General features: G+C 43.6%; 1 long non-coding RNA gene across 1 annotated transcript in view; it reads left to right on the forward strand.

The window, feature by feature from the left end:
- The window catches only part of LOC124790118, a 969,286-nt gene that overhangs the window by 729,911 nt on the left and 214,155 nt on the right, over nucleotides 1-25,220 (forward strand). Inside the window, exon 3 of the long non-coding RNA XR_007016228.1 lies at nucleotides 20,130-20,179. This is a non-coding gene — a long non-coding RNA (uncharacterized LOC124790118). The remainder of the gene's footprint in view (nucleotides 1-20,129; nucleotides 20,180-25,220) is intronic.

A 25,220-nucleotide genomic window follows, 5' to 3' on the forward strand; every position in this document is an offset into this window, starting at 1 on the left:
AGCCTCTAGTATCCTACATTAAATGTAATAAGAAGCAATATTAGCCAGTGAGTACTATCGATTTTACTTTTCTAGTGTAGAGCATTATGTATATCCTCTTTTCCCCTAAAATGAAGCTTAATTATAAAAGACAAAAACTTCAAAAACATCAAGTGATGAAAGTTCGTTCTATGTATTACCAGTAACATACCCTCAGATCGAAACGCCAACCCTTTTACGTATTTTGGCAGGTATCTTAGACGTACAGTTATCATTGTAAAACGTTATACAACCAGTGTGTGTTAATGACGTATTTTTTTCCATAGCTATCAGACACAAAAATACTGTAAGTTACACCCATTACGTATTTATTTGAACATTTTAAACATAGAATATACATTGTTACAATTGCCATTAACATTTTGTGTGTAGTATTATCTTGTTCGCCCAAAATTGTGCTTATTCAGGTTTGTCTCATTTATGTCTAGAATAAAATACTAGGGCTATTCGGAAAGTAAGTTCCAATTGATCGCGAAATGGAAACGACTTTGAAAATCAGAAATATTTTATCTCCAACAGTTAGCTTTAGCTTCTAGCCACTGCTTTACACAGTCACCACTCCGACTTAGACATTTGTCATAGTGTTGTACCAACTTCCCAATACCCTCATCATAGAAGGCAGCCGCCTGTCCTTCCCACCAATTCTCTACGCTCATCTATAGCTCGTTGTCTGTGCGAAAATGTTGTCTTTATAGCCAATAGTTAATGTGAGAAGAGATGCAACACAAAGGGAGCCAGTTACGAACTGTAGTGCGGGTGATCAAACACTTCCGTCCGGCTGCGGTGGACGAGCGGTTCTAGGCGCTTCAGTCCGGAACCGCGCGACTGCTACGGTCGCAGGTTCGAATCCTGCCTCGAGCATGAATGTGTGTGATCCTTAGGTCAGTTAGGTTTAAGTAGTTCTAAGTTCTAGGGGACTGATGATCTTAGGTGTTAAGTCCCGTAGTGCTCAGAGCCATTCATTTGAACCATTTTAACATCAAACACTTCCCATCGAAAACGCTGCAGCAGCATTTTCATTGCCCCTGCAGATTGCGACCGAGAAATGTCACAAAGTAGGAACTGTATGACAATTCTGTAATGTGGGCTGCATAACTTCAGGCGAAATCTCTCACCAGGACCGCATACTTGGCGGGAGACACTGTTTTCTACCCATCTTTATGCGCCCGCCATGCGCTCAGAAGTGAAAAGAGCGAAGTGATGTAACCGACAGGTATACTAGAGACACTGTAGAACACATATGTGCAAAGCTTTATTAGATTTTCACAGTGGTCTCCATTTCTTGACCGATCGGAACTTACTTTCCGAATATCCCTCGTATCAACTACCTGCTTAGCATGTTATTTTAGCAGAGTACGTGGGTTTTATTCAGTTATAGAAGAATTCCGATGGGGCAGTACTCTAAGTCGCACCCTTTGGGTATTTCTGACGATACAGCTCGTTTCGATACTTTAAACATGACATCGATGTATGCAGTGTAGGCGAAGGTTACGTACAGTATTTTGATAATTAATACAAGTTTTGTGTGTGTGTGTGTGTGTGTGTGTGTGTTTATGTGTGTGTGCGTGTATGCGCGCACGCATGTTGCTGACGAAATGCTATTTTTACTTACAAGGCAGACTTTTTGCTGATGAGCGGAATTGTTGCTCACGTACTGTGTACAGGACTCTGCTGACAGAGTCTGGGCAACTCGCATGCGTTATTTCATTCGTTTCACATGATGTCACGTTCAAGATCGTTTAAGCGCAGACTGGCTCAGGTAGTAACCTTCTGTACTGCCGTTAAAGTAGTGTAGTCTCTAACCTAGAGCCGTACCTGCAATTTAAAGCTAAACATCATAATGTCTCCGATTATCTGTAGCACGCTTCAGCAGTTGAACTCTTATTTGCGACGACTGCTCTTCTGAATCCTCGTTTTAAACGTCTTTATATATTGTTGTGAAACAATCCCAGTGGCTCTGAAAATCTGGATGCGGAAACAGTGACTGGAGTTTTCCAGCGTATTTTCTCGTGCAAGAGATGATGGGGAGACTCAGGTGGTGGCTCGATTTGTATGTATCCTCCTTTCCTGTTATAACTCTCGCAAACCCTGTTTTTTTCATCTTTGTTTTAAGCCTTCCGCCGGAAATAAACGCCACCCGTACTTCCAAGCATGTTAGGAGCAAAGAAACTGAAAAGCCCTCTTGTATATTTCACACTCCTCTCTCGGCATAATGCTAAGCTTGAAATGCAGAGCACTGCAGCGGGAAAGCAGCATTTTGCAAAGTTAATTCTAATACCTACAATGGAAAGGAGTAACGTTGCTGCACCGTTTTCCCTTAAGGGATTGTCATTTCCACGGCCTTTTTCTTACCCGTAAGACTTAGATCACAGTAGCAACATTTTCGGATTTTTAATATGTAGTGTTAAAATAGCTCTTTCACAACTGATAAGCACTCATTTTTAACAAGTGAAACGTTGATATTTCAAAAGCACTTACCAATAAATACATAAATATATAATGTCAAAGTACCTGTATAATAATGTGATCGGGAATCGGTTAAAATTTTTAGCAGCAACGGCTTTTTTTTAAATAATCTGAGTCTTTAAACTGTCACAATTGAACAACCAGTTTGTTTCCTCCACTCAAGAACAGCGTACAAACTACATCAAATTTAGAATTCGCCTTCTGCTACAATACAACAAAAGAATTTCTCCTTCCATATTGTAAAGTCTAGTTAAGAATAAATATGTGTCCTGTAGGTAAATCTTAAAAAGAACATTCTTTATGTCAGTGACATCATACAATCTGCTCGTTTCACTTTTGGTACCTTTAAGAGTCTTAAATTCGCTACAAACGATACATTTTTTGTGAGGAAATAAAAGACAAATCAAAATTAACCACGCCTGCAGCAAGGATAAAATACGTTTCAAAGTTTGCAAGCAAGTACGCCGATATTTTTCTTTTCTTTTTCTTTCCTTTTCCGTAATAAAATTTATTTTGTTCGGAATAACAATCTAAAAATTTCCCAATATCTTTCATTCTCTTGCGAAGGAGAGGAATGTACTGAAGAATGTGTAATTGGATACGACAAGCGGAAAAATAGGCTACGATCTGTAAACCTGCCCTCTACCAATTGATCACGGACTCAACGTATCCTAAACTGTATCGGCAATAGATTGAAATGAAAAATTCTTCTTTTTCACGAAAACTTTTGGGTTGTCAGCCTGATAGGTATAAATAAAACTTCCTTGCTATCTATTTTTTTTAGCAACTCGATCTGGTACGAAACGGATACTTAGAGAAACTGAATTATACTGATCTAAACCGATTCACAGGAGTTACTTTCGAGTGGGCCCCGACTAGAATGTCGAAGATCATCGCTATCGGTGATCACAGCATGTGGCCTCTACTTGTTAGTGGGGAGAGCTGTTGTCACCGCTGTGAATCAATTTGACGCCTTCAGCAAGTCACGTATATTTGCTGCTAGTTTCAGATCTTGTATCAGGAGAAGTATCCATTTGTCCTGTCTGTCCACTAGACATAAACTGCGATCTGTAACTCACGCTCACGCTTCATTTCTTTCAGTCCTCCTATCCAATTTTATGGATTTATTTTCATAAAAATCATTTAATTGTACTAACCAATTATTAGTTCGTAACTTCGGATTTGCTTAACCATCTTACGCAAGGCGAAAATGAATGATGTGCTAAGTACAGCAGAATTTCCGCATTCTGGCCATAGGCGGGCCATCCCAACCCGACCGACCACCGTGTCACCCTCAGCCAATGTCGTCATAGGACGCTGCTGAACGGAGGGGCATGTAGTCAGCAAACCGCTCTCCCCTTCGTTGTCTGTTTTTCTTTTTTTTTTTTAACCTTGTAACCACAACCTACTTTTTTCCAAAATATCTGTGAGGCATTTAACATTTTCATATAATATCACGTACAGGACATAATACAGAAGACAACCTCATTTTATAAATACACCACAACATATTCCTGTTTCAACATATTACTGTTTCAGCCCTCAGTACTGAAATCTGTAGGAAACTGTCAACTGAGTTACTGCTAACATGACACTCCTTTAAGATTCACATTACAACTTTTTCTTCCTTGTGGCATTACAGTATTACGTCAAATGTCATTCATTTTTTGCGTTGGAATTGCTAGAAAATTCGCTTACGTAATCCTGTATTTTGGATGACAAGTTACTTTCTCGTGTTCGTAAGTAACCGAAACACTTTACGCTGTAAGTTAAAGTCAAAAAATTGTATGACTAGTGTGCGCCTTGATCCACGTTGTTGCTTAGCAGTTTGCTTTGGGGGGGGAAATGGTTCAAATGGCTCTGAGCACTGTGGGACTTAACATCTGAGGTCATCAGTCCCCTAGAAATTAGAACTACTTAAACCTAACTAACCTAAGGTTCAAATGGCTCTGAGCACTATGGGACTCAACTGCTGAGGTCATTAGTCCCCTAGAACCTAGAACGAGTTAAACCTAACCAACCTAAGGACATCACAAACATCCATGCCCGAGGCAGGATTCGAACCTGCGACCGTAGCGGTCTTGCGGTTCCAGACTGCAGCGCCTTTAACCGCACGGCCACTTCGGCCGGCTAACTAACCTAAGGACATCACACACATCCATGCCCGAGGCAGGATTCGAACCTGCGACCGTAGCGGTCGCGCGGTTCCAGACTGAAGCGCCTAGAACCGCTCAGCCACATGGGGGGGGAAAGATTTCCATTCTGATATCATGGTCTTTGTATTGCGTATGTCCGCTCTGCTGATCAGTCGAATCATTTCCCTCGTTGTGTGCCATATCGCAACAAATTTTGGGCACTCAAAACGATACTGCGTTGTTCATTCGAGTTACAAGTTCCACATGTGGCCGACGATTTTAACCGAATGGAATAAAGTTTGAAGTTGGTTGCCCTGGTCCGTCGAGTAGCTTCTTAGCTGACACCATGAGCTGACTGCAGCCTTTACCAGTTCTCCCACCAAGAAAAATTCCCTGGCAGTACCGACAACCGAACCCGCGACTCCTCGCATGGGAGTCAGCCGCACTGAAAACTCAGGTACGGAGCGGACAACTACATGTAACCGTTCCGCTAATTCGCCTTCACCGTGTGATCCTTTTTTTGGTTCAGAGTTTTTAGGTGGTCCTCAGTACCAGAGATACAGACGAGTATAGGGTTCATTTATGTGGTTCTGTGAAGCGAGAATATGAATCCGCAGAGATTACCTTTTATTAATATAATATCATTCCTTCTTTGTGAATGAATCGCTTAGGGGCACGTCTTTCTTTTAGCCCAATATTCTGTCGAGTGCTCCGTTCACGTCCTCGCTGGATTCACATTCGAGAGGATGACAGTTCAAACCGCGTCCAGCCATCCAGATTTAGGTTTTCCGTAATTTCCCTAAATCCAGGCAAATTCTGGGACGGATCCTCTCTAAGTGCATGGCCGATTTCCTTCCCCATCCTTCGCACAATCCGAGCCTGTGCTCCGTCTGTAATGAGCTCCATGTCGATGGGACGTTGAACTCTGTCTTCCTTCCAACGGTTCACGTATGCTTTCTGGTCCATCTTCTTCATCGAAATCTTATATTTGTTTGACTTTCCTGAGTGTCATCTCAGTCTTCTAAATATGGTGATGCTAACTCCTTCAGGTCTTTTTACGTCAGTCACAGCTTTTTCAACAATGTGCGAATCTGATGAGTCAACCTGTTTGGATCCACGTGGACCTTATCCTGGAGTTTAATTGTAAGAGCAAAAACTGAATGCCATCTATTTCTTCTCCTGCCTGTTCTGCTCGTGCCTGAGGTCAGGTTCAGAAACTCATCTTAATATCTGAGCTGTTCTTCAGTCCGCCATCTGCCTTCTTGCAGACTTGGATGCTAACCTTTTTACAGGAACACTCACAGACTATCCGCTCTCTACTTCACATAAATGCATTACTTGGAATTGCTTTAGGCCAGGGAAAGGCACTCTTCACCCTGCTACCAAGAACAGAAACATTTATTTTTTAGACAATTTATTCAGGGGATTAGTTGCCTCTGAAAGTATTGCTTCACGAATGATACCACCACTTCGACGTCGTCTGTGCCCGACACCACAGTGCAAATGGCCAATAAGTAAAACTATCAAATCAGAACACGCCTTCCCTACAAATTCAGCATAATGTTATGGAACCCATGGAGCCTTTGCAGAAAACGAGAGCTCTGTAAAAATACTTTCTATGTCATTTTAGTATTGAATTCAACACAGCTGCTACTGAAGAGTTCGCTGTGTAACTGTACAGCGTGAGAATAATTTTAACTATTCACAAGACGCACAGTACCACGACCATTTGGACATCTGCGGTAGAAACACTGACGTTGAAGAACGATAAGATGCAAGCCAAATCGCACGGCGTAGGTATTTACTACGTCGGGAGGGATACGAAACCTTCAGTGCGCTGAACCAAATGACTCATTGTTTCAAAATACACTTTCAGCGCCGGCCGGTTTGGCCGAGCGGTTCTAGGCGCTACAGTCTGGAACAGCGCGACCGCTACGGTCGGAGGTTCGAATCCTGCCTCGGGAATAGATGTTTGTGATGTCCTTAGGTTAGTTAGGCTTAAGTAGTTCTAAGTTCTTGGGGACTGATGACCTCAGCGGTTAAGTCCCATAGTGCTCAGAACCATTTGAACAGTTTCAGCAAAACTGTACTCTTGAATTCAAACTGAAAGCTAACTTCTATTCGTCGTTTGAACGTCAGCGGTTGCAGAGCGCACATTCTGAAACAGGTGATGTGATAATCCCGGCAGCCGCTTGACTGATCTCCATGACGTCGTCAGACAACATCCGTCGCCAAGCACTGAGTCGGAGCTCCGATGCTGTCGTCACCCTCTCCCTGTCACCTGGAGCCATTCTTCACTCTAACTGCGTATCTAGCTCCCTGCGTCAAGGCTGCCCCTGTTTGCGTCATACTATGAACTCCATCGCACTGCTTAAGACGAATTAAAAAATAACATCCTGCAGGCTACTTTTGAGTTCGGCGGCTTCTTCATTTGCTTAAAATTAATTCCCAGACTGCTTTTGTCATAACAGCTACAAGGTGAACATCAACAAAACCGGCAAACTGAAGGAATGACTTCCTGAATGGAAATGGAGGAAAAAAGATCCTCTGAAGATGGCCTGTATCACTAAAGTTGATTTGCAATAGGGTTTTGGAACATATACTGTATTCGAACATTATGAAGTACCTCGAAGAAAATGATTTATTGACATATAGTCATCACGGATTCAGAAAATATCGTTCTTTTGAAACACAACTAGCTCTTTATACCCATGCACTAATAAGTGCTATCGACAGGGGATGTCAAATTGATTCCATATCTTTAGATTTCCAGAAGGCTTTCGACACCGTTCCTCACAAGCGTCTTCTAACCAAACTGCGTGCCTACGGAGTATCGCCTCAGCTGTGCGACTGTGTTCGTGATTTCCTGCTAGAAAGATCACAGTTCGTAGTAATAGACGGGGACTCTTCGAGTAAAACAAAAGTAATATTCGGCCTTCCCCAAGGAAGTGTTATAGGCCCTATATTGTTCCTGATCTATATTAATGACATAGGAGACGATCTCAGTAGCCGTCTTAGATTGTTTGCAGATGATGCTGTCATTGACCGTCTTGTAAAGTCATCAGATGATCAAAACCACTTGCAAAATGATTTAGATAAGATATCTGTATGGTGCGAAAAGTGGCAATTGACCCTGAATAAGGAAAAGTGTGAAGTTATTCACATGAGTACTAAAATAAATCAGCTAAATTTCGATTACGCGATAAGTCACACAAATCTGAAGGCTGTAAATTCAACTAAATGCTTAGGGATTACAATTACAAATAACCTAAATTGGAACGATCACGTAGATAATATTGTGGGTAGAGCAAACCAAAGACTGCGATTCATTGGCAGAACACTTAGAAGGTGCAACGGGTCTACTAAAGAGACTATTTGCACCACGCTTGTCCGCTCTATTCTGGAGTATTGCTGTGCGGTGTGGGATCCGCATCAGGTGAGACTGACGGATGACATGGAAAAAGTACAAAGAAGAGCAGCTCGTTTTGTATTATCCCGAAATATGGGAGATAGTATCACAGACATGATACGTGTCTTGGAGTGGCAACCATTAAAATAAAAGCGATTTTCGTTGCGACGAGACCTTCTCATGAAATTTCAATCAGAAGTTTTCTCTTCCGATTGCGAAAACATTCTGTTGGCACCCACCTACATAGGGAGAAATGATCATCACGATAAAATAAGAGAAATCAGGGCTCGCACAGAAAAATTTAAGTGCTCGTTTTTCCCGCGTGCCGTTCGAGAGTGGAATGTTAGAGACACAGCTTGAAGGTGTTTCATTGAACCCTCCGCCAGGCACTTTATTGTGAATAGCAGAGTAGCCATGTAGATGTAGATGTAGATGTAGATGTAGATGAAATGCATAGTTGCTACGGTAGATGGCGCTGACGAATGAAAATTCTTCTGATGACGTGCCATGTGTTCCTTGTGTGTTGCAGGCTGTATGATTAATGCAGCGTACAGTAAGCAACAGAATGGTCCGGTAGTCATGTCGGGAGCAAGCCCTTGTGGTTTTGTGTACGGCCAAGCAGATGGACAAGGTAGAGAGGCAACACGGCCATACCAAAACAAGTACCCCCTCAGACACCAACTACATAACACAACGTTTCAAGCCCCTGTTGGACGTTTGTGTGATCATGGATCCTTCTAGACAGACGATGGTGCAGGGAGGCAGTGTACTGTTCGTACACCGACTTTGGAAGACCGGATTCTGCCTCTCTACCGCTTCCATGTGCTTGACCGAACACAAACACCATCTCGGGTTGTTCCAGACATGAATAACGGACCATTCTGCTACTTACTGTACGCTACGTCAGTCACACAGCCTGCAACACGCAAGGAGCGTGGGACACCTGGTCAGAAGAACTTTCATTCGTCAGCACCATCTACCGTGGCAACAATACGTCTCCGGATACATCTCCATAGGGCCTTTCTTTCTCTATTTCCTGTCGGATATCCGTCCATGCAGCTTGTCGGTTTTATCAATGTTAACTCTGTATAAGCACAGGAATCGTTACGTCCAGTACATTATAATGATCATGCGTCGGATACTGAACTGAGTGCAGACACTCAGATTGTGAAAAAGGCCAACACGCGAAAATAATCAAGTTGCCACGCCCATTCTTTGTATTACCAGAATTGGGTTTCTCGTATAAGCGTTGGAATTGTTATTAACAGACATTACGTCTTGGCTTTCTAGATTATGGTATATTTGTATTCCACTAATAATACTAACATAGAAACCCAGCGTTGTCCAGGTATTTATTCAAATCTTCAATGAGTCCATCTCCTGCTCCCTCACTGAACGAGGTGATGCAGTGGTTAGCGCACTGGATTCGCCTTCGGGAGGACGTCGGTTCAATCCCGCGATCGGCCATCCTGATTTAGTTTTTCTGGGATTTCCCTAAATCGCTCCAGCCAAGTGTCGGGTTGGTTCCTTTGAAAGGGCACGGCCAACTTCCTTCCCTGTCTTTCCCTAACCCGATAAGACCGATGACCTCGCTGTTTGGTCTCTTCCCCCCCAATACAACCCCAACCCCCCTCCTGTTCCCACCAGTCTCAGTCTGTCTCCTCCCCCCATTGTAATCTCTGCCCATTTTCTCGACCTCCTTTTCATCTCCCCGTCCCAGTATCTCCCTCCTCCTTCCGAACTTCCCTACCAATTATCCTTGTCTCTGTCCACTTCCACACCCTCTGTCCATCTCCTCCCCCCGCTACTATCGTCCATCTCCCCCTGCCCCTCTCCCTCTCAATTTCCTCCTCCCCCTCTCTCTGTTGGGCTCCTCCTCCTGCTGTCCATCGCCTCGCCCCTCCTCTCCTGCTCTATGTCATTCGCACACTCCCCCTCCCCTTTCTCTGTCCTACATCTCCTCGTTCATCTACATTCATACTCCGCAAGCCATCGGACGGTGTGTGGCGGAGGGTACCTTGACTACCTCTATCGGTTCTCCCTTCTGTTCCAGTCTCGTGTTGTTCGTGGAAGGAAAGATTGTCGGTATGCCTCTGTGTGGGCTCTAATCTCTCTGATTTTATCCTCATGGTCTCTTCGTGAGATATACATAGGAGGGTGCAATGTACTGTTTGACTCCTCGGTGAAGGTATGTTCTCGAAACTTCAACAAAAGCCCGTACCGAGCTACTGAGCGTCTCTCTTGCAGAGTCTTCCGCTGGAGTTTATCTATCATCTCCGTAACGTTTTCGCGATTACTAAATGATCCTGCAACGAAACGCGCTACCCCCGTTGGATCTTCTCTATCTCTTCCATCAGCCCTATCTGGTACGGATCCCACACCGGCGAGCAGTATTCAAGCAGTGGGCAAACAAGTGTACTGTAACCTACTTCCTTTGTTTTCAGAGTGCATTTCCTCACGATTCTTCCAATAAATCTCACTCTGGCACCTGCTTTACCGACAATTAATTTTATATGGTCATTCCATTTTAAATCACTCCTAATGTCTACTCCCAGATAATTTATGGAATTAACTGCTTCCAATTGCTGACCTGCTATATTGTAGCTAAATGATAAAGGATCTTTCTTTCTATGTATTCGAAGCACCTTACATTTGTCTACATTGAGATTCAATTGCCATTCCTTGCACCATGCGTCAATTCGCTGCAGATCCTCCTGCATTTCAGTAGAATTTTCAATTATTACATCCTCTCGATGTACTACAGCATCATCCACAAAAAGCCTCAGTGAACTTCCGATGTTATCCACAAGGTCATTTACATATATTGTGAATAGAATCGGTTCTATGACACTTCCCTGCGACACACCTGAAATCACTCTTACTTCGGAAGACTTACCCAGTTAATAGATAAATTGTATTTCATACCTTTGAAAGAATTGCAAGTCAACTAAATACAGGAAATAAATGGCAAAGGATCGTTTTCGAACATTTTTACGTCATCTTTCTCATGTATAACCCACCTATAGTCGTCGGGGGAAGGGGTTGGGAATCATCCTCCTACAGTATTTTTATACAAGTGATAAGTCAGGTACCTAACAAATTTTCTTGAAATTTCTTTTTCCATAGTTATGTCGGTGTTTCTTAGCCCCATAATGCTTCTTTCCAGATGCTGAGTAACCAGCAAAGTTCCCTGTACAAAACAGTTTCGAACTTCTCATTGCTTTACAAGTGAGCTACTGTCTTAAATATTTGTCATAGAGCATGTGAACGAGAAAAGTTTAGAAAGGTATGAATTTATGTTCAGTGTTGGTTGCAAGTCGTTAAGAGCACCTATTATCAAATACTGTAAGAGTATAATCAGGGTAATTTGTTTTCAGTTTTATGAAATCCTAGTTTGTCCACGCATATAAGTGTTTATTGCGTCGTATCTCCTGAACTATGTCTGTTGCAGTGAAATAATTTTGCAGGTACATGCAGTACTACTGCCTGCAAAATTTGTTGTAAATGGAGTTAGTAGTAAAGAAGTAATAAATGATATTGTCAGGCCCCATGCGGTAGCTTTTCAGCCATCTCTGTATTCATGACCTCATATTTGCTGAATTGCGAGGATGTGTCACATGATGATACAACTTTGCACGTATATTCAGAGGTGTACAGCGTACACTGAAAAGCCAAAACACTATGACTAAGTACCTAATACATCTACATCTACATTGATACTCCGCAAGCCACCCAACGGTGTGTGGCGGAGGGCACTTTACGTGCCACTGTCATTACCTCCCTTTCCTGTTCCAGTCGCGTATGGTTCGCGGGAAGAACGACTGTCTGAAAGCCTCCGTGCGCGCTCTAATCTCTCTAATTTTACATTCGTTATCTCCTCGGAAAGTATAAGTAGGGGGAAGCAATATATTCGATACCTCATCCAGAAACGCACACTCTCGAAACCTGGGGAGCAAGCTACACCGCGATGCAGAGCGCCTCTCTTGCAGAGTCTGCCACTTGAGTTTATTAAACATCTCCGTAACGCTATCACGGTTACCAAATAACCCAGTGACGAAACGCGCCGCTCTTCTTTGGATCTTCTCTATCTCCTCCGTCAACCCGACCTGGTACGGATCCCACACTGATGAGCAATACTCAAGTATAGGTCGAACGAGTGTTTTGTAAGCCACCTCCTTTGTTGATGGACTACATTTTCTAAGCACTCTCCCAATGAATCTCAACCTGGTACCCGCCTTACCAACAATTAGATTTATATGATCATTCCACTTCAAATCGTTCCGTACGCATACTCCCAGATATTTTACAGAAGTAACTGCTACCAGTGTTTGTTCCGCTATCATATAATCATACAATAAAGGATCCTTCTTTCTATGTATTCGCAATACATTACATTTGTCTATGTTAAGGGTCAGTTGCCACTCCCTGCACCAAGTGCCTATCCGCTGCAGATCTTCCTGTATTTCGCTACAATTCTCTGTATACTACAGCATCATCCGCGAAAAGCCGCATGGAACTTCCGACACTATCTACTAAGTCATTTATGTATATTGTGAAAAGCAATGGTCCCATAACACTCCCCTGTGGCACGCCAGAGGTTACTTTAACGTCTGTAGACGTCTCTCCATTGATAACAACATGCTGTGTTCTGTTTGCTAAAAACTCTTCAATCCAGCCACACAGCTGGTCTGATATTCCGTAGGCTCTTACTTTGTTTATCAGGCGACAGTGCGGAACTGTATCGAACGCCTTCCGGAAGTCAAGAAAAATAGCATCTACCTGGGAGCCTGTATCTAATATTTTCTGGGTCTCATGAACAAATAAGGCGAGTTGGGTCTCACACGATCGCTGTTTCCGGAATCCATGTTGATTCCTACATAGTAGATTCTGGGTTTCCAGAAATGACATGATACGCGAGCAAAAAACATGTTCTAAAATTCTACAAGAGATCGACGTAAGAGATATAGGTCTATAGTTTTGCGCATCTGCTCGACGACCCTTCTTGAAGACTGGGACTATCTGTGCTCTTTTCCAATCATTTGGAACCCTCCGTTCCTCTAGAGACTTGCGGTACACGGCTGTTAGAAGGGGGGCAAGTTCTTTCGCGTACTCTGTGTAGAATCGAATTGGTATCCCGTCAGGTCCAGTGGACTTTCCTCTATTGAGTGATTCCAGTTGCTTTTCTATTCCTTGGACACTTATTTCGATGTCAGCCATTTTTTCGTTTGTGCGAGGATTTAGAGAAGGAACTGCAGTGCGGTCTTCCTCTGTGAAACAGCTTTGGAAAAAGGTGTTTAGTATTTCAGCTTTACGCGTGTCATCCTCTGTTTCAATGCCATCATCATCCCGTAGTGTCTGGATATGCTGTTTCGAGCCACTTACTGATTTAACGTACGACCCGAACTTCCTAGGATTTTCTGTCAAGTCGGTACATAGAATTTTACTTTCAAATTCAATGAACGCTTCACGCATAGCCCTCCTTACGCTAACTTTGACATCGTTTAGCTTCTGTTTGTCTGAGAGGTTTTGGCTGCGTTTAAACTTGGAGTGGAGCTCTCTTTGCTTTCGCAGTAGTTTCCTAACATTGTTGTTGTACCACGGTGGGTTTTTCCCGTCCCTCACAGTTTTACTCGGCACGTACCTGTCTAAAACGCATTTTACGATTGCCTTGAACTTTTTCCATAAACACTCAACATTGTCAGTGTCGGAACAGAAATTTTCGTTTTGATCTGTTAGGTAGTCTGAAATCTGCCTTCTATTACTCTTGCTAAACAGATAAACCTTCCTCCCTTTTTTTATATTCCTATTAACTTCCATATTCAGGGATGCTGCAACGGCCTTATGATCACTGATTCCCTGTTCTGTACATACAGATTCGAAAAGTTCGGGTCTGTTTGTTATCAGTAGGTCCAATATGTTATCTCCACGAGTCGGTTCTCTGTTTAATTGCTCGAGGTAATTTTCGGATAGTGCACTCAGTATAATGTCACTCGATGCTCTGTCCCTACCACCCGTCCTAAACATCTGAGTGTCCCAGTCTATATCTGGTAAATTGAAATCTCCACCTAAGACTATAACATGCTGAGAAAATTTATGTGAAATGTATTCCAAATTTTCTCTCAGTTGTTCTGCCACTAATGCTGCTGAGTCGGGAGGTCGGTAAAAGGAGCCAATTATTAACCTAGTTCGGTTGTTTAGTGTAACCTCCACCCATAATAATTCACAGGAACTATCCACTTCTACTTCACTACAGGATAAACTACTACTAACAGCGATGAACACTCCACCACCGGTTGCATGCAATCTATCCTTTCTAAACACCGTCTGTACCTTTGTAAAAATTTCGGCAGAATTTATCTCTGGCTTAAGCCAGCTTTCTGTACCTATAACGATTTCAGCTTCGGTGCTTTCTATCAGCGCTTGAAGTTCCGGTACTTTACCAACGCAGCTTCGACAGTTGACAATTACAATACCGATTGCTGCTTGGTCCCCGCATGTCCTGACTTTGCCCCGCACCCGTTGAGGCTGTTGCCCTTTCTGTACTTGCCCAAGGCCATCTAACCTAAAAAACCGCCCAGCCCACGCCACACAACCCCTGCTACCCGTGTAGCCGCTTGTTGCGTGTAGTGGACTCCTGACCTATCCAGCGGAACCCGAAACCCCACCACCCTATGGCGCAAGTCGAGGAATCTGCAGCCCACACGGTCGCAGAACCGTCTCAGCCTCTGATTCAGACCCTCCACTCGGCTCTGTACCAAAGGTCCGCAGTCAGTCCTGTCGACGATGCTGCAGATGGTGAGCTCTGCTTTCATCCCGCTAGCGAGACTGGCAGTCTTCACCAAATCAGATAGCCGCCGGAAGCCAGAGAGGATTTCCTCCGATCCATAGCGACACACATCATTGGTGCCGACATGAGCGACCACCTGCAGATGGGTGCACCCTGTACCCTTCATGGCATCCGGAAGGACCCTTTCCACATCTGGAATGACTCCCCCCGGTATGCACACGGAGTGCACATTGGTTTTCTTCCCCTCTCTTGCTGCCATTTCCCTAAGGGGCCCCATTACGCGCCTGACGTTGGAGCTCCCAACTACCAGTAAGCCCACCCTCTGCGACTGCCCGGATCTTGCAGACTGAGGGGCAACCTCTGGAACAGGACAAGCAGCCATGTCAGGCCGAAGATCAGTATCAGCCTGAGACAGAGCCTGAAACCGGTTCGTCAGACAAACTGGAGAGGCTTTCCGTTCAGCCCTCCGGAATGTCTTTCGCCCCCTGCCACACCTTGAAACGACCTCCCACTCTACCACAGGTGAGGGATCAGCCTCAATGCGGGCAGTATCCCGGGCAACCACAGTCGTAGTCCGATCAGGGGATGCGTGGGACGAGCTGGCCGTCCCCGACAAACCCCCATCCCGACCCCCACAGTGATGCCCATTGGCAACAGCCTCAAGCTGTGTGACCGAAGCCAGCACCGCCTGAAGCTTTGAGCGAAGGGATGCCAACTCAGCGTGCATCCGAACACAGCAGTTGCAGTCCCTATCCATGCTAAAAACTGTTTTGCTAAGAACGTCTGAACTAATCTACAGAGAGGGTAAACAAATCGACAAAATTTAAACGGTTATTAAAATACAAGATTGCCTAGTAAATGCAGTAATGCTGCTACTTGCGCACTGCTGACACTGCTCGGCGGCGGAAGGAGACTAAGCGAAATTACACTATTCAGGTACTAAAACACGATGCTACACTCTCAAATACTATAATACGCCCGAAATTTATGAATTAAACAATGCAAGAACCAAAAACACGCAAAGAAATTAAGAATTAAACTATGTAACAAATGAGTGAGCTAGGAGTATACGACTTGCTGCTCAGCTGCTTATCCAACGGCGGCAGGGAGCACACTGACTGCGACCAACCGACACTGGCCGTTCAAAACATAACAGTAGACAAACGACTACGCGAATTTACACTATTCAGGTACTAAAACGCGATGCTACAACTCTCAAATACTATAATACGCTCGAAATTTATGAATTAAACAATGCAAGTACCAAAAACAGGCAAAGAAATTAAGAATTAAACTATGTAACAAATGAGTGAGCTAGGAGTATACGACTTGCTGCTGCAGCTGCTTATCCAACGGCGGCAGGGAGCCGGTTTTCACACCTCTGGCGCGAATAAAAGTGGCGACGCGTCGTGGCATGGAGGCAACGAGGCCCTGGAAGGTCGCTGGATTTCGCCACATCTGCACACACGTCACCTAATTCTCTTAATTTTTTGGGAGGGGGTGGCGATGAGCTCTGACGCCCCGTTCAGTCACATCTCAGATGTGTTCTATCGGATTCATATCTGGCGAGGTGGGGAGCCAGCAAATCGATTGGAGCTCGCGACTATATTTCTCCAACCACTCCCTCACACTCCTAGCATTGCGCATTATCTTACTGAAAAATGCCACTGCCGTCGGGAAAAGTGATCATCATGATGGGGTGCACGTGGTCTGCAACCAGTGTACGATACTTCAAATGGTTCAAATGGCTCTGAGCACTATGGGACTTAACATCTGAGGTCATCAGTCACCTAGAACTTAGAACTAGTTAAACCTAACCAACCTAAGGACATCAGGATTCGAAACTGCAATCGTAGGGGTCGCGCTGTTCCAGACTGAAGCGCCTAGAACCGTTCGGCCACAACGGCCGGCAGTGTACGATACTCCTTGGCCATCATGGTGTCTTACACGAGATCCGCTGTACCCATAAATGCTAACACGAGTATTCCCCAGAGCATAAAGGAGCCACCTCCAGCTTGTCTCCTATCCGCAGTACAGGTATCAAGTAGCTGTCCCCCCTTGGAAGACGACAAATTCGCGCCCTCGCATCTGCTTGATGAAGAAAGTATCGGGATTCATCAGTCCATGCAACCCTCTGACACTACGCCAACGTCCAGTGTCGATGGTCACGTGCCCTTTTGCGGTATAGATACCGAAGTCATGATGTTATCGGCATATGCATTGGCCGTCGGCTGCGAAGGCCCATCGTTAGGAGTGTTCGGTGCACTGTGCGTTCAAAAATACTTTTACTCCGCCCAGCATTAAAGTCTGATATTAGTTATGCCACAATTCGTCACCTGTCCTGCCTTACCAATCTGCCCAACCCCTCGATTTCTGGCCGTGATTTCACCTTGGTTTCGCCACGTGTTGAAGACAGAGGTTTCACCTTGCTTGCGCCACGTGTTGAAGACACTCGCCACAGTACTCCTCGAACGCCCTAGAACGCCCGAAAAATCATGCAGTTTCTGAAACGCTCGTGCCGAGTCTCCGGGCCATCACAATCTGTCCTCGGTCAATCTCAGACAGTTCGCGCCCCTTCTTCATTCTGTACACAGACAGCCCACTCACTGATACTACATGCACGGTGCGGGTCTCTGACTTGCAGTCCTTCCTCGCCAGGTGACGCTGCTGTCACCTGGGCGGGTTTATGTCGTTAGTAGGTTGGTGGTCATAATTTTCTGGCTGATAAGTTTATGTGGATACTGATTACGAAAGATGTTGCGAATAGAATTAGTGGTAACGAAGTAGTAAATTAAAACGTCATGCCCGATGCTGCCGTTTTTCACGGATCTTAATGGTTTATGACACTGTATCCCCTGAACCGCGTCCCGTACAGTGATTTAATGTTGCAGGGAAATTTAGTGGTGTATGTGGATACCGTCTGCAAAGTATGTTGCAAATAGAGCTAAAGTAAGGAAGAAGTAAATTAGGACGTCATGTCAAATGTGACACTTTTACTGCATGAACACCGAAAATGTAATATACCATAAACCTTTTCCGTTTCGTAATTTTGTGGGGTATCTCTACCACATAAAGTTTAGTAGGGTTTCAAATTGAATGTAGTGTGGGTTTTTACGAGCATTGCGTTATACTTCTTTTTCACCCTACCCGTTTACATAGAATGGTGTTTGGTGGTTTTTAACCCCTCAGTACTTCTTCCCAGACAGCAAGTGAAATATATATTGGAAAATAGGTTCAAATGGTTCAAATGGCCCTGAGCACTATGGGACTTAACATCTTAGGTCATCAGTCCCCTAGAACTTAGAACTATTTAAACCTAACGAAGCAAAGGACATCACACACATCCATGCCCGAGGCAGGATTCGAACCTGCGACCGTAGCAGTCCCGCGGTTCCGGACTGAAAAATAGGAATGTTGTGGCTGAAGGTGAAATGTTCTAATAAAATAGGGGCGTTCATTAGACAATGCAATACAGTCATTTCCGAAATCAGTTGGGGTTTATTCAGGATTCCAATACACCATTTTATTCCTCACTGTTTTGAGTACAAAACCTTATTTTTCAACATAATCCCCGTTCATTGCGACAGCCCTACACCACCTTTCTGGAAGGGCCTGTAAGCCCTCATGGTAGCCCGCCCGGTTAAATGGTTCAAATGGCTCTGAGCACTATGGGAATTAACTTCTGAGATCATCAGTCCCCTAGAACTTAGAACTACATAAACCTAACTAACCTAAGGACATCGCAGACATCCATGCCCGAGGCAGGATTCGAACCTGCGACCGTAGCTGTAGCGCGGTTCCAAACTGTAGCGCCTAGAACCGCTCGGCCACTCCGGCCGGCCCGCCCGGTTGGCCGTGCGGTCTAACGCACGGCTTTCCGGAGCGGGAAGGAGCGCCTGGTCCCCGGCACGAATCCGCCCGGTGGACTTATGTCGAGGTCCGGTGAGCCGGCCAGTCTGTGGATGGTTTTTAGGCAGTTTTCCATCTGCCTCGGCGAATGCGGGCTGGTTTCCCTTATTCCGCCTCAGCTGCACTACGTCGGTGATTGCTGCGCAAACAAGTTCTCCACGTACGAGTACATCACCATTTCTCTACCACGGAAACATAGGGGTTACACTCGTCTGGTGTGAGACATTCCCTGGGGGGGGGGGGGGGGGACCACTGGGGGTCGAACCGCACAATAACCCTCGGTTCGGTGTGGCACAGCGAATGGGTGAAGTGGACTGCGGTAGTCGTCGTGGGGTTGTGGACCACTGCGGCTGCGGCAGGGACGGAGCCTCCCCGTCTTTTCTAGGTCCCCAGTTAACATACGTAAATAGATACATACATGCCCTCATGGTACAACTCTACTAGAGCCAACGTCTTGATGCCTCAATAATCTCTCTATCATCCACGTACTGCTTGCCGCGGAGGGCATCCTTCATTAGGCCAAAAGAACGAAATCGGAAGATGCGTGATTCCGACTGTAGAGCGGAAGAGGAAGAACAATACAGTCCAGTTCAGCAGCGAGATGTTTTATTGTGATCGGTACATCACCTCGAATAAGAGTGTCGGCCTGTTCCAACACTGCAGGAGTCACAGCCGTGTGCGGCCGCTCGGCAAGAGGGAGATCAGATAGGTTTGCGCCATGTAGTTGCGATAATGAGACGCCTCGAACAACGACTCACAGCGCGTTTGATCACTGCCAGGTCTCTGTAAATATTCATGAATATCTGTGATGCTCTCGTTTTCCGCCAAAAGAAACTCAATGACAGCTCTCTGCTTGGAACGCACCTCCTTTACAAACGCCATTTTGAAGCCTATAGCGACGCCACATATCAGAACTTTGTGAAACTATAGGGACTGAAGCGGGAATATTCCAAAATGTCGCACAACAAATTCCACATTTTTGCAACCGAAATTGGTGAAGACAAAGATGTGGCGCATTACTTATTCAATGCCCCTCGTACAAGTCTAATCACAGGAAAAGTCATTTGAGGATTTTGCCTATCAGTTTTTGCGTTGCGTTTTGGATGATGTATTCCTATCACGATATTACGCTTTATCTTTGTATTTTATGGGTACCGTAGGTCCGTCATGAGATATAACTGCTTGACCGAAAATATTTTTTTAATTTTTTTAAATGCTTACAATTTAACAAAAGAATTGCAAAGCGGCCATCCCAAGGCAAGAAATTACACTTAATTTCAAACTGTCTGTGTTTTTATGTTTTTCTTCAGATTCGGTCTTCAGTAGCGACAATCCTGGTTTACTTGACGGAGTTATTCTCTACTGACTCATTCTTCTGTTACAGGTCGCAGAGTGAACACCTGATGCCGCTGTTCTGAGCTGTGCGCAACGCGGGTGAGTACTGCGCAGTGAAACAACAGCGCCACGTTTTGCATGTCTGCCGTATACTTGGCAATCGTTCTGCGCTAGCTGGAACAGCAGTTTGCGTACAACGACGATAAACATGTCATCATTAATGGTTGTCTTCACGTAAAGTGGTAGTTCAGTTATGAACATTTGTGTCATACCACTGGACAACTTCTTTTTCCGTAATATGTATCCTCTTTAACGATACAGGAACTATCCGTGATGATCGCACAGTCTTGCAAGGATGATGAAAAAGGAAAAAGTAGAAATTTGAGGGAAGAAACCTTGGCCTAGAAATTACTGAATGTGGTAACAAAGCTTTTGATAAAAAAGGGAAAAGTCCTAATTTGAGGCAAGAAACTTTGATCTGAAATTATCGTACATGTTAACAAAGCTGTCGACAGAATAAAGGAATAATTACCTGCGAAACAATCGCACTCCTCTTACTCCGTACTTTACACTTATTTTTATTTAGACACAATCACATAATACGAGACAAATTACACCCGGTGTCAACGCTACAGCTTCACTCTTCCAGCACACAAGGAAGAATGTTTTGTCTTTGTTCTGGCATATTTAGTAATTACTCATAACTGCAAGTCGTTCTTTTTAAACTCAGTGTTATCTTGTTCAAAAAAGGCCTAACCTCTCCGTTACAGTTCTCTAGGCACGTTTTTTGAGAAAAAGACATTCTGAGGTTGTTTAGAGAGTGTTTTAGCACGCAGATAAAATAACTACCGGGGGCGGACAGCACGCAGATGCCAGGTTTGTATTAATGTAAAAGGGTAACATTTTCACCAACATCTCCAAAACAACAGCCATCTCGGGACCGTTTGAACGCCGTCTCCAAGTATCGCTAGCGTCAAAACGGTCATAGAAATTTGGCAGGAAACGGAGCACCCGAGACAAGTTCGTCATATAAAATAATGTTTCATTTTATCTCCTCTAAACACACTTACATTCTGTAGACGAGGTATTTAACACCCTGTATTTAAATCTAGGGAGTTTGCTATTTCGTCCAGCGCAAGGGTGCATATTATTGTGACGAAGAAGCGTACACTGCTTCCTCTACACCCTTTCATGGATAACTGAAGCCGTACAGATTTGATTTAGAAGCTTCTGATGAACCCGCCTTTTGGGCGCAGTCGTTTCCAAGTCTGTGTCTTTTCATCTGAAATCTCGTGAGCAATGCAGTAGTGACAGTGTGCTATTTCAAATGCTATAGTTACGAATAAATGTGTAGTGAAGTAGATTGTGAGGTTATTTGTACGTGCTTCGCACAGTCTGAATTCCATGTCTTTTATCCGACTGTTTAAAAACAAGAGCATTTCCGGGATTTGGCCCCAGTGATACACGCTTAGGAATCCTAATTCATTCATGACACCGCAGTGGTTGAAATTTGTGATTCAGAGATATTATCGCGCCCCTGTGGAGGAGAATACGACCTGTTAAGTCGCTCGTGGGGCACGGTTAAAGCCGTGATTGTCATCACGCGACGCACATCAAAGAGACTACATTAGAGTGAAAAATATGTCTAGAAGCGGAGGTCGTGGCACCTGCAATTACAGTGGCGGCCACTTAACCTACACAATCTCCACGTATGGTCCCCTAACGAAGTGGAGTCACTGGCGTGGTAGCCAGAGAGGAATAAACGGTGTGGAAGGAAACAGTGAAGGAAAGAGGAAGAAAGAAACACAAACGCTCCAGAAAAATTACGGCGGTACGCTTACATTCTGGGCTTTGTCGTCGCTGTCAGTTTTCTACAAGCGGTTCTCACTACCGGTTGGCAGACCCAGTATGTATTGCCTGTTCAGTGACTCTTATGTAAATGATGTCTGCATGTAGCAGAAAATGACTGAGTTTATTCTTTTTCTACACGAGAACTTTATTTACGGGAGCTGCTAAAGCGAATACACAACGTTTAGGGAGGAATAGTAAACGTTTTAGTATGTCTAACTACAGAATATTTTGCATAAAACATGCCATATAGCATGTGTCAGATTTTTATTATTATCACCACCAACAGTGATGGAATGGGCATTAAGTTCAACATCATTCTTAGCAATCTCAGCATGATTACCAACAACTGCAAAGGACAAAGGAAAAAACATTGTTAGACCCAGTCTTTGGCTGTTCTTTTAGCAGACATTCCTTGTATACCTAAAGCTGTCACGTCACCGAAGGCCAGGTCTAGAAAAGCCATACATAAAGGTTTAGTACTGCCAAGCTCTCAATACAAGGATCAATTGCGAAGTAGAGCTAAACCTCCCGCTAACCTAAAGAGAAACCTACCTATAGTGCATCGAACTTAAAGCACCAACACCAGTGATTTGCTTAGTGAGCTATGTCGAAATCGATCAATGGAAGACAAAATTCAGTGCGTGGCAAGTAGGAAGGGGATGCATGTAACTTGCTCTGAAGATAGCAAGAACAGTAAAAGAAACTTTTATTTTAATCGCAGATAAGTCCCTGAGTTACGCAGAGTTTGTACTGCCTTGTAGTTTATTTTTTAAAATAGCCTAAATTTCACATCACTTCGTAATAATGTCAGTTTAGAATTGTACGTAGTTTTTTTTATGCTCAGATTCAACGTTCTTCACTCATATTAAAATTAATATCCACTTAATCACCCTTTCTCTTTCTTAATTACACTGTGTGGCCATATTCAAATTCATCCAGTCGTTATACTCGAATGACAGGGGTTTAATCAAGAAATTTTGGACATACATCTAATGGTCCAGTCATGAAATTCAACTGTTCCAGTGATAGAAACAGGTGTACATGAACAGACCTTTTCTGAAAATATTTCAGAATTTTTTCGAGATGGTGTTCAAAGTATTTCAGGAATAAGCCCTATATCCTACAATGTAGGTTAAATGAGGATTTCTGATGTTCAGTTTCAGAACATTTCAAACATTGGATTTCCTTCAGTTCCAGAAAAAGGTTAGTTGCTCCGTTGATGACAACATTACCCTAATTCTAAATAAATTTCTGCAACTTTCTGCTTGCAAAGATACCAACAGTGCAATGTAGTGAAATGAGATTTTAGCAGTATAGAGAGAGTCTTATAGAGGAACATATTTACCTTTTTTGTGCTCTGACAGGTGCATTTTTTCGCTGGTTCCCTTATCTTCCCTGCTACATCAGGGTGTGCTGCTTATGCTCGTAGAGTATAAAACAAATTGTGTAGGACAGTAAAATTTTCACACATTTCCTTTATGTACTTCGATACATATATATTCCTTGACAAGTATAGACAACAAATAAATATGCATAATGTGAGAGTAGCACAAAATCGTTTGCTTCACATTTTTACTGGATACTTCGTTCATCGACCGAAATTCACCAAAAGCGCCGGGCCCAAGGTTGGTAGTTTAAAAGAGTAAAAATGTTATAAGAAATGTTCTACTGATTTTGTAGACTCCAGTTTTACGTAATTTTTGGCAGTAATTTTAAGTTCCTTTTTGATATGTTGAGACTCCTTTTAAATCTACATTTACACCTTAGACCAAATATTACGTGCATATTTTACGTTCGTAAGTACGTAACTTTGAACCTCTGGACGTCGGTAACGGATAATGATACTGAAAAAAGTTTAAGGTTCCACGGAAACAAGATCTTAACAACATGTGGTAAAAATTAACTATGAACAGAATTTCAGAAGTGGCCATCTTCACAATTTGTACTTTTCGCACCCAAAAATCATGGTTCTTGGTATGTATTTTGATACTCGATACAGATTTACTAAAACAGGAAAATGACGTTCCTAGATTCATCTCTAAAGAATGTACATTTAAAAGTTGAGCCATTTGCTATAGTTAATTATTTAAACAATTGCGGCCCACGATGCAAAATCAGATAAATGCCGGCTTTGGAGGGTTTCTGCACGTCGGAAAAAGTTTCGAAATTCCTCGAGAATATATGTTAAATATTTCGACGGTCTGCCGGAAACAAAAATTATAGAATTGGTCTATCCCAAAACTGGTACGTCTTGTATCTAAAAATCATTTTCTCAGAAATGGCCCATGAACAAATGAGCCTTTTATAAGTCAACTAAAGCCCACCTTAGGACACACGTAATAAGAAAGGACCAACCGATTTGAACCGAGTTGCAGAAAGTGTGTAATCTTTAAACTCTGACCCTTTACTCAGCGATAGCTATAGTATGTTCGTTCTCCCGACAGGCATACGAATGGTCCCTAGGCCAAGGGCTATCCAAAGCACTTGAACCCTTATCTCTGTGATTAATAACACCCGAGATATGACACCCTGCTAACCACGTTTCCACTCGCGGTTTTTTGGAAGATGCTGGTACCGTGCAGTACAGTGCACGGATCGATATAGAAAGAAAACGCAGAAGTAGGTGGTGTAGATGTTCTTAATTTGTTCTCTGAAATAATACGCTACACTCAGAACTCTCCAGTAGTCTTAACGAAATGCTCGTAGTAAATCTGAAACAGGGGCAGCGAAAGAATGTAACAGGTTTATTTGTTCATGTTTCCCACGGCTTATTAGAGTGGAGCGATCGACAAAAAATGTGAAAGTGGTTCTTTGAGCCGGTCGGAGTGGCCGTGCGGTTCTAGGCGCTACAGTCAGGAACCGCGTGACCGCTACGGTCGCAGGTTCGAATCCTGCCTCGGGCATGGACGTATGTGATGTCCTTAGGTTAGTTAGGTTTAAGTAGTTCTAAGTTCTAGGGGACTGATGACCACAGCAGTTAAGTTTCATAATGCTCAGAGCCATTTGAATCATTTTTTTGGTTCTTTGAACTCTCTGCTAATCACATTAACATGATTATTGCAAAGTACCGATGTTTATGTAGATGTAATTTACGCAAGACACAACCACGAACCTCTTAAAACCTCTTAAGCATTATGAAAAAATTAAAAAATGTAGATGCTCATCAAAATAGCGTGCACAACTATAGATAGGTCTGTGTTGGATCAACTTTTGCTCAGCTTTCTAAAAAGAGAATCCTAATCTAGGCTTGATTGTTTCTCTTATTTTTTGTATGAAAATCGAAATAGGA

The sequence above is a fragment of the Schistocerca piceifrons genome, chromosome 3 (assembly GCF_021461385.2).
Source record: "Schistocerca piceifrons isolate TAMUIC-IGC-003096 chromosome 3, iqSchPice1.1, whole genome shotgun sequence".
NCBI classification, from domain to species: Eukaryota; Metazoa; Arthropoda; class Insecta; order Orthoptera; family Acrididae; genus Schistocerca; species Schistocerca piceifrons.